Source organism: Juglans microcarpa x Juglans regia, chromosome 2D (genome assembly GCF_004785595.1).
Source record: "Juglans microcarpa x Juglans regia isolate MS1-56 chromosome 2D, Jm3101_v1.0, whole genome shotgun sequence".
In the NCBI taxonomy this organism is placed as follows: Eukaryota; Viridiplantae; Streptophyta; class Magnoliopsida; order Fagales; family Juglandaceae; genus Juglans; species Juglans microcarpa x Juglans regia.
Window position 1 is genome coordinate 22,715,548 of NC_054596.1, and position 11,044 is coordinate 22,726,591.

Here is an 11,044-nt window from a genome sequence, read left to right on the forward strand (position 1 = left end):
ACCTGAAACTTCTAATTAGGTCAAGCGTCAAATCTCTCATATGTGTACTTGGGGTTTATCTCTCAAATCTTCACTTTTTTCTGAAACAAAAGGCAGCTTCGAATGAATAACCTATGTTTACTCTTTTTGAGCAATAACAATTTATTTATAATGCAATACAACAAGTTCACAACAAAATACGAATTATAGCAAGTCCAACCGCAAATGTGGAAATAAGAGTACTCATACAATATTATAGTACATCGTAATTTGCTACTTCCAAGTGGATCTTAAAAGCATGAGTGACTTTGTCGATTTCACACCTTAATTCATTGTGCATCTTCTCTATGTTAGACCACAATTCATTGCCATCTTTTTATGTAAAAAAAAAATGGTGTTTCTGTGAGCTCTAGAATTCGGACTTGAATTTGGACAGATTAGATTTTTGAGTTATTGCAATCTTCTACATCTCTGCCTTTGAAACAAATGAGTGAGACACATTTTTCAAGTTGTCGTTCATGATTGCTATTATGGCCTTAGCCTGTTTTGATGTCACACCTTGTCCCTCTAATCTCATAATAAGGATTAATGTGTCAACGAAAAATAATCACTTTTCATTTGATTTCACATACTCAGAAATATGCCTACAATCTAATTCTTTAATCGAAACCAAAAATGAATCGTACACAAACATTGAAATTCTCCAAACCCTCTAAATCCACTTATCCGCAAATGTATTCTTGGTTGCCCCCTCTACCTACAAGCCGTAGCAACAACCATTCTAAGGTTTTAAAATTATTATATGTAATTATCATTTTATAAAAATAAATATTCTGCAATTATGTTTTGTTTGAACACTATCATTCTCTAACATGATCTGACTTTAATCTCTAAATGACAGAGTATTATTATCAGGTTTAAACAATTTCTTACAATTGATGAAAGGAAACTATGTGAGATTTTAAGTTTCTCAAGTATGAGCAATTTGGTTCTTTTATAAGGATAAAATTTTAAAATTGTGTTTATATTTGAATAATATTATTCTCTAACATGGTTTGGCTTTAATCACTTGTTCGCATAGTATTATTAAAATTTAAACATTTTTTTTTGCAATTGATAAAAGCAAACAATACGAAATCTTTAGTTTCACAAATGTCTGAAACTTATTTTTTTATATGCACAATTGTTCGCAATTGTGTTGTTGTTCGAATAGTATTATGCTCTACCATGACTGAGCAACTATGTATTGAAGTGAAATATGTGATACATATAATGTCTCAACAGATGTAAGTTGGGTATGACTAGCACTAGATAGTAATTTATTTGTAACCAGTCATTGTCTTTTTTCTTTTTTTTTTGAGATGAAAGTATAAAATAGATTATAATGTCTAAACATGACACTGAGTAAATGAGACTTTTCATGAGATCATGTGTCAAATCTCTCGCTTGACTTGTGATTTATCTCTCAAATCTTCATTTCTTTCCAAAACAAAAGATAGCTTCAAAGAATAACATATGTTTTCCTCTTTTGAGCAACAACAATTGACTTGTAATACAATACAACAAATTTACATTAAGATAAAATTACAGCAAGTCCAACCGTAAAGGTGTAAACAAAAGTACCTATACAGTATTTTAGTAATTATAATTTGCTGCTACCAAGTGGGTCCTATAAACATGAATGACTTTATCGATTTCATACCTCAATTGATTGCGCGTCTTCTTTATGTCAGACCTCAATTCACTGTGCATCTTCTCTATGTCAATCTGAACCTTTTCATTCTCATGTTATAACAAAGTAAAATGATGTTCCTGTGAGCTCTAAAATTCGAACTTGAATTTGGACAGATTTGATTCATGAATCATTTCAATCTTCTGCATCTTTGTCTTAGAAACAAATAAGTGAGACACATTTTTCAAACTGTTGTTCATGGCTACTATTATAGCCTCAGTCTACTTTAATAACACATCATGTCCCTCTATTCTCCTATCTAGGGCTAATGTGTCAATGAGAAATAATCGATTTCCATTTGATTTCACGTGCTCAGAAATATGTCTACAATCCAATTCCCTAACCGAAGCCAAAGAAGCCAAAAATGAATCATACATTGATGTTGAAACCCCAAACCCATTAAATCCACTTATCTGCAAATGTGTTCCCGATTGCCCCTACCGCCTACAAGCCGCAGCAATGTCCATTCTAAGGTTTTAAAATTATTATCAGTAATTTATCTTTTTATATTGTATACTACAGATTTATCTTCCAAAATTTTTATTCTTTTCAAAACAAAAGGCAGCTTCAAAAGAATAACTTATGTTTTCTTCTTTTGAGCAATAACAATTGACTTGTAATGCAATATAACAAGTTCATATCATGATACGAATTACAGCAAGTCCAACACAAAGGTTTAAACAAGAGTACTTATGCAATATTTTAGTACATTGTAATTTCTTACTTCCAAGTAGGCCTTAAAAGCATGAGTAACATTGTCGATTTCATACCTCAATTTACTGTATGTCTTTTCTATATCAGACCTCAATTCACTGCCATCTTCTCTATGTCATTACGAACCTTTTTAATCTCATATTGCTAAAAAATAAAAAAAAAATGGTGCTCTTATGAGCTCTAGAATTCAGACTTAAATTTGGAAAGTTTGGATTCTTGAATCATTGTAATCTTCAACATCTCTGCTTTCGAAATAAATGAGTGAGACATATTTTCTAAGCTGTCGTTCATGGTTGTTGTTATAGCCTTAGTTTGTTTTGACAGCACTCCTTAATCCTCTAATATTTTAATTAGGGCTAATGTATCAACGAGAAACAAATAATTTCTATTCGCTTTCACATGCTCGGAAATATGCTTATAATCCAATTCCTTATTCGATGTCAAAGAAGCCAAAAACGGATCGTACACAGACGTTGAAACTTCCTGAACCCTCTAAATCCATTTATCTACAAATGTGTTCCCGATTGCCCCTTTGCCTTAAAGCGACAGCAATGACCATTTTAAGGTTTTACAATTATTATCCATAATTTATCTTTTTATAGGATTAAATATTTTGCAATTATGTTTTGGTTGAACACTTTTATTCCTTAAAATGATATGACTTTAATATCTAACTGGTATAGTATTGCTAACAAGTTTCAACAAATTTTTAAAATTGATGAAAGGAAACTATGTGAGATTTTAGGTTTCTGAAGTATCTGCAATTTGAATTTTTTGTAAGGAAGAAAATTCTAAAATTGTGCTTATATTCAAATAATATTATTCTGTAACATAGTCTGGCTTTAATCACTCATTAACGTAGCATTATTAAATTTAAAACAATTTTTTTTTGCAATTGATAAAAGTAAACTATATGAGATCTTTAGTTTCACAAATGTCTGCAATTTATTTTTTTATATGTACAATTGTTCACAATTGTGTTGTTATTCAAACAGTATTGTGCTCTATTATGACCTAGATACCATGTATTATGGTGAAAAATGTGATACATATAATGTCTCAACTAATGTAAGTTGCCAAGCTCTAGATAGTACTTTATTTGTTAACCAGTCATTGTATTTTTTTGTTATGAGATAAAAATATCAAATGTACTCGAATGTCAGAACACAAAACTGACTACATGCGACTTCTCATGAGGTCAAGCGTCAAATTTATCACTTGTGCATTTGAGATTTATTTCTCAAATTTTCACTTCTTTCCAAAATAAAAGCTAGTTTCAAAAGAATAACTTTTGTTTTCTTTTTTTTAGCAACAACAATTGACTTGTAATGAAATACAACAAGTTTGCATCAAGCTTTGGAATTCGAACTTGGACATATTGGATTTTAGAATCATTTCAATCTTCTGCATCTCTGCATTTGAAACAAATGAGTGAGACACTTTCCAAGCTATCTTTTATGGCTGCTATTATAGTTTCAGTCTGTTTCGATGACACTTATGTCCCTCTAATCTCCTAACTAGGACTAATGTGTCAACGAGAAACAACCGTTTTTCATTCGATTTCATGTGCTCAGAAATATTCCTACAATCAAATTCCCTAACCAAAGCAAAAGAAGCAAAAAATAGATCGTACACAGACGTTGAAACCCCAAATCCAGTAAGTTTGCTTATCTGCAAATTTGTTCCTGATTAACCCCATCGTGCGGGATTGAAAACAATTCAAACCTTAAAAAAACCTACAAGTTCCACCTTGGCAACGAAAGTCTTTACTCCAATCCAATCCGATCCAATCCAAGATCTAGAGAGAGACTATCAGAAAAAGATTTTGTAGACGAGAGATAAAAGAGATAGGGGATAGGATTGTCAACAATTCATTGTCTTAGTATGAAAGAAAATTTTATTATTTGGACTTGAATATGTTATGAAAAAATTCTCAAATCATTCAAGTATTTCGAGCATGGGAGTTATGATGACTGAGGACTAACTATGTCGTTAGTAGTTCTTTCCTATTAGATGATGACTCAAGGGAGTGTTTTTACATTGCATCATGTCTCCATCGATTTCGTTTCTCCCTTGATATATAAAACTTTATATATTTACCTTTACTCTTCCAATATAGTATCTTGTTCTATTAAAAATTTCTCAAAATTTTTTTGTCAGAGTATAATTCATTGACGTAGCAATTACTTTTAGCCAGTTTTTAAATTTTTCTTTGTTTTAGTAATTGAGCTCATTCTCTTGGATTAGTATGTTAATGAAAATTATTCAAGGAAGAAGTGTTTGATTTACTTGGCTCAAATTCATCGATCTTCTCAAAAGCTGAATGAGCATCTTTTGAGAAGCCCTTAATGCTGACAAGAGTTTACATACAAATAAGAGAAAGGGTGAATAAAACTTGTAGTATGAGTGAGACAGAAGTTATAACAATAGAAATTATGGTGATACATCTATCTCGAGATTCTCATTTCTTGTGCCACAAGGAGTACAATTATGAATAGTCAATCATGGTGTACATTTAATTATTTTAAATTAATTTAAAACTACTCGTTTTGCATATTTGGCTTTTCATGTCTTATTTTTATTTTAAAACATTTTCTTTTTTAAATTATTTGATTTTATATAGTTTCTAATCGAACAATATATTATTTATTTCATCGTTTCCTAATAACTCATATGCTATCTTTATAATTACAATGCAACGAAAAACAAATTCTCACGGCCTAGCGGAGAAATAAATGATGACTTTAGTGACAATATCTTATGTGCAAAACTATATTTAGTCATTCTTATTGGTTTTGCATATGTAAAAAGAATATCTAACGTTTCAAAAAAGGTATATCTAATGTTTACCACATTAGAGACTTTCCATGATTTTGGAATTTCAATCATGTTACATTAGGTTTATGGGATTGCTGACTTTTTTGGGCAGCCATTTGTTATGAATTTGATGTGGAATAATAAATTTGTTAAATCATGTTTGATTTATTAGTTCATGTGGTTTCAGTATACATATCAATAAGGGTTTACTGGCTCTTGCCAATGTGATAAATGCTTGGAAGATGGAGAAAGAAGGAGGTCGTCCCATATTGTGATAGCTAGTTAATGCGATTGTTACAAGCAAGAGAACAATCTTTATTATTTTTTAACTTAACATTTTATTGGAAGCTTGTAGCAATTTGTTGTATAGTGTTGATAGAAGATTATCTTAGGCCATGTTTAGTTATACAGATGAGATGAAATTGAATAAATTATTATCAAAATATAATTTTTGTTTTTAGATTTTAGGTGAAATGAGATGAGATGTGTAACCAAACCATCCCAAATTTTACAAATGTCTGTAAATTTTTTTATAAGTACAAACTTCTATAGTTGCGTTTTTGCTCGAAAATTATTTTTCTGATAGTCTGCCTTTAATCAATCATTAGAAGAGCATATTTAAAAACTTAAACAATTTTTTACAATTGATGAAAACAAACTATGTGAAAATTTAGGTTTAAAAAATATTTGCAATTTATTTTATACGTACACATTTTTGCAAATGTGTTTTGTTCGAACAATAATATTATTTGACATGGCCTAACTTTAATTGTTCATTGGCAGAGCATTGTTGAAAACTTAAACAATCTTTTGCAATTAATGAAAACAACCTATATGAGATTTTATATTTCACAAATGTCTGCAATTTATTTATTTTTAAGTACAAATTTCTACAATTATGTTTTCGTTCGAATACTTTTATTCTCTAGCATGGTTTGATTTCAATCTCTCATTAGCATAGCATATTCAAAAGGTTCAATAAGTTTTTGTAGTTGATGAAAGTAAACTTTGTGAGATCTTAAGTTTTCTAAATGTGTGCAATTTTTTTTATAAGTATAAATTTTGACAATTATATTTTTGTTTGAATAGTGGTATTATCTAACATGCCTTGACTTTAATCATTAATTGATAATGCATGATTAAAAGTTTAATTTTTTTTTACAATTGATGAAAGCAACCTATATGAGATATTTAGTTTTAAAAATGTCTGTAATTTATTTTTTATAAGTGCAAGTTTTTGTAGTTAATGTGTTTTTGTTTGAACAATACTATTTTTTAGATGATCTAATTTTAATCACTCATTGCTAAAGCATATTTAAAAACTTAAATAATCTTTTGCAATTGATGAAAGAAACCTATATGAGATTTTATGTTTCACAAACGTCTACAATTTATTTATTTCTAAGTACAAGTTTTTACAATTGTGTTTTTGTTCGAACAATTTGATTCTTTAGCATGGTTTGACTTCAATCTCTCATTAGTATATCATATTTAAAAGTTTCAGCAAATTTTTGTAATTGATAAAAGCAAACTTTGTGAGATCTTAAGTTTCCAAATGTTTACAATTTTTTTTTTTTATAAGTATAAACTTTTACAATTATATTTTTGTTTGAATAGTAGTATTATCTAACATAGCTTGACTTTAATCGTTAATCGATAATGCATTATTAAAAGTTTAAATTTTTTTGTAATTGATGAAAGCAACATATATAAGATATTTAGTTTTAAAAATGCATGCAATTTATTTTTTTATAAGTGCAAGTTTCTGCAGTTAATGTATTTTTGTTTGAACAATATTATTTTTTAGATGATCTAACTTTAATCACTCATTGACAGAGCATATTTAAAAACTTAAAAAACTTTTTACAGTTGATGAAGTCAAAATATGTGAGAGCTTATGTTTCACAAATATTTTCAATTTATTTTAATACGTACAAATTTCTGTAATCGTGTTTTTATTAGAACAACAGTATTATCTAACATGTACTGACTTAAATCGCTCATTGGTAGAGCATTTTTTAAAACTTATACAAATTTTTGCAATTGATGAAAGCAACCTATGTGAGATCTTAGGTTTCATAGTTATCTGTAATTTATTTTGTAATAAGTACAAAATTTTGTAACTGTGTTTTTATTTGAAAATTTTTATTCACTAGCATGGCCTAGTTCTAAACTCTCATTAACAGAGTATTATTAAGAGTTTAAACAATTTTCTACAGTGGATCAAAACAAATTATTTGAGACATTAATTTTCATAAATGCCTACAAGTATTTTCCTATAAGTACAAATTTATGAAATTGCATTTTTGTTTGAACAATATTATTTTATAATATGACCTTATTAATTGACAAAGTATTGCTAAATGCTCAAACAATTTTTTTCAATTAATTAAAGTAACTAATATGAGGTCTAAGGTTCCACAAATATGACCAACTCATTTTTTTTAAGGAATAAATTTTTACAATTGTATTTTTGTTCGAACATTTCTATTTTATAACATGATCTGACTTTTTAAATTTCTCATTGGTAGAGCATTCTTAGAACTTAAATAATTTTTGCAGTTTATGAATGCGAATTATGTCAAATTTTAGGTTTCACAAATGTCTGCAAATTTTTTTTGTAAAGTACAAATTTTTAAAATTATGTTTTTGTTCGAATAATATTATTCTAAGAAATTGTGTTTTTATTCAAATAATATTAGTATCTAACATAATCTGGTTTTAATAATTAATTGAGAGAATATTGTTAAAAGTGTAACAATTTTTTACAGTTGATGAAAACAACTTATGTGAGATCTAAGGTCTTACAATTAATATCTGTAATTTATATTTTTATAAGAATAAATATTCTGTAATTGTGTTTTACTTGAACATTTTTATTCTTTAACATGGTCAGATTTTAATCTCTAACTGGTAGAGTATTGTTAACAGTTTAAACAATTTCTTGTAATTGATGAAAGGAAACTATGTGAGATTTTGGGTTTCACAAAAATCTACAATATCGTATTTTTGCGAGGAAAAAAATTTTAAAATTGTGTTTATATTCGAATAATATCATTTTCTAATATGGTCTGACTTTAATCACTCGTTAGCGTATCATTATTAAATTTTAGACAATTTTTTTTTGCAAATGATAAAAGCAAACTATAGGAGGTCTTTAGTTTCACAAATGTCTTCAATTTGTTTTTTTATATGCACAATTGTTCGCAATTGTATTGTTCAGCTCTTCCATGATTAGACTACATTGTAATGGGGTGAGACATATATAATGTCTCAACTGATGTAAGTTGTGTCTGACTAGTACTATATAGTACTTTATTTGTTAGCCAGCCATTATTTTTTTAGAAGAAAGCATCAAATGGATTATAATATTTGAACACGACATTGATTACATGAGACTTCTCATGATGTCAAACGTCAAATTTCTCATTTATGTATTTGTGATTATCTCTCAAATCTTCCATTCTTTTCAAAACAAAAGACAACTTCAAAAGAATAACATATGTTTTCTTCTTTTGAGCAACAACAATTGACTTGTAATACAATACAACAAATTTACATCAAGATACGAATTATAACAAGTCCAACTGCAAAGGTGGAAACAAGAGGACCTATGCAATATTTTAATACATCATAATTTGCTACTTCTAAGTAGGCCCTAAAAGCATGAGTGACTTTGTCAATTTCGTACCTCAATTCATTATGTGTCTTTTTTATGCCAGACCTCAATTCACTGTGCATCTTTTTTATGTCATCCCAATCCTTTTCAGTCTCATATTGTAACAAAAAAAAAAAATGGTGCTCCTGTGAGCTTTAGAATTTGGACTTGAATTTGGACAGATTGGATTCTTGAATCTTTTCAATCTTCCGTGTCTCTACCTTTGAAACAAATTAGTGAGACACATTTTCTAAATTGTTGTTCATGGCTGTTGTTATGGCCTCAATCTGCTTCAAGGGAACACCTTATCTCTCCAATCTCCTAACTAGGGCTAATGTGTCAACAAAAAATAATCGATTTCCATTCAATTTCGCGTGCTTAGAAATATGCCTACAATCCAATTTTATAACCGAATCCAAATAAGCCAAAAATGGATCATACACTGACGTTGAAACCCCAAACCCACTAAATCCACTTATTTGCAAATATGTTCCTGATTGCCCCCACCGCCTACAAGCCGTAGCAACGACCATTATAAGGTTTTACAATTTTTATCTGTAATTTATCTTTTTAATAGAATAAATATTCTACAATTGTGTTTTATTTGAACATTTTTATTCTCTAACATGACCTGACTTTAATATCTAACTCACAGAGTATTGTCAACAATTTAAACAATTTCTTGCAATTGATGAAAGGAAACTTTGTGAGATTTTAGGTTTCACAAATATTTGTAACTTGGTTTTTTTTAAGGATAAAATTTTAAAATTGTGTTTATATTTGAATAATATTATTCTCTAACATAGTCTGGTTTTAATCACTCGTTAGCGTATCATTATTAAAAGTTAAACAATTTTTTTTTTGCAATTAATAAAAAACAAACTTTTGCAATTTATTTTTTTATATGCACAATTGTTCGCAATTGTGTTGTTCTTTGAATAGTATTATGTTCTACCATGACCGGCCCACAATGTATTGGGGTGAAAAATGTGACACATATAATGTCTCAACTGATATAAGTTGAGTCTGACGAGCACTAAATAATACTTTATTTGCTGACCAACCATTGTCTTAGTGTTACAAAAAATTATATTTTTTGGACATGAATATGTCAATAAAAAGTTCTCAAATCATTCAAGTTTCGAGCATGCGAGTTATGATGATCAAGGACTAGCAATGTTGTTAGTAGTTCCTTCCTATTAGATGATGACTAAATGTAGTGCTTTTACATTACATATATCTCCATCGATTTCGTTTCTCTCTTTATATATGTAATTTTATATATTTACCTTTACAATTTCAATATAGTATCTCGTTCTATTAAAGACTTCTTAAAAAAAATTTATTAGAGTATTATTTATTGAGGTAGCAAAATCTTTTGATCAATTTATTAATTTTTCTTTGTCTCAGTAATTGAGTTCATTCTCTTGGATTAATATGTTAATGACAGTTATTTAAGGAAGAAGTGTTTAATTTGCTTGACCCAAATTCATCGATCTTCTCAAAAGTTTATAGGCATTTTTTGCAAAGCCAACAATGTTGACAAGAGTTCACATACAAATACGAGAAACAATGAATAAAAGAATAACACTTGCTGGTGTGACTGAGGCAGAAGTTATGAAAAAAGAAATATGGCGACACATCTATCTTAAGGTTCTCATTCTTGTGTCACTAGGAGTACAAATTTGAATAGTCAATCATAGTGTACATTTCATTATTTTAAATTAACCTAAAACTATTTGTTTTGCATATATAGCTTTCACATCTTATTTTTATTTTAAAACATTTTCTTTCTTATATTATTTGATTTTATATAGTTTCTAACGACGAGTCATATATTATTTATTTCACTGTTTCCCAATAACTCGCATGCTATATTTATAATTACAATGGAATGAAAAATAAATTATCACAACCTAGCGGAGCAATAAATAATTACCTTCATGGCAATATCTCATGTGCAAAAAGAATAGATGATGATGGAATGTGTTTCGAAAAAGGTATATCCAACACGTTTACTACATTAGAGACTTTCCATAGTTTAGGGATTTCAATCTTGTTACGTTAGGTTTATGGGGTTGCTAGCTTCTTTGGGTAGCCATCTGTTGTGAATTTGATGTGGAATAATAAATTTGTTAAATCAT

The 11,044-nt window shown here is 28.7% G+C and overlaps 3 pseudogenes; all 3 read right to left on the bottom strand.

Annotated features, from left to right (window-relative positions):
- Positions 1–166: 166 nt before the first annotated feature.
- LOC121249374 lies at positions 167–673 on the bottom strand (annotated as a pseudogene).
- A 1,596-nt stretch (positions 674–2,269) lies between these two features.
- LOC121249375 lies at positions 2,270–4,124 on the bottom strand (annotated as a pseudogene).
- Positions 4,125–8,728: 4,604 nt separating this feature from the next.
- On the bottom strand, positions 8,729–9,433 carry LOC121249376 (annotated as a pseudogene).
- Between the last annotated feature and the right edge of the window lie 1,611 nt (positions 9,434–11,044).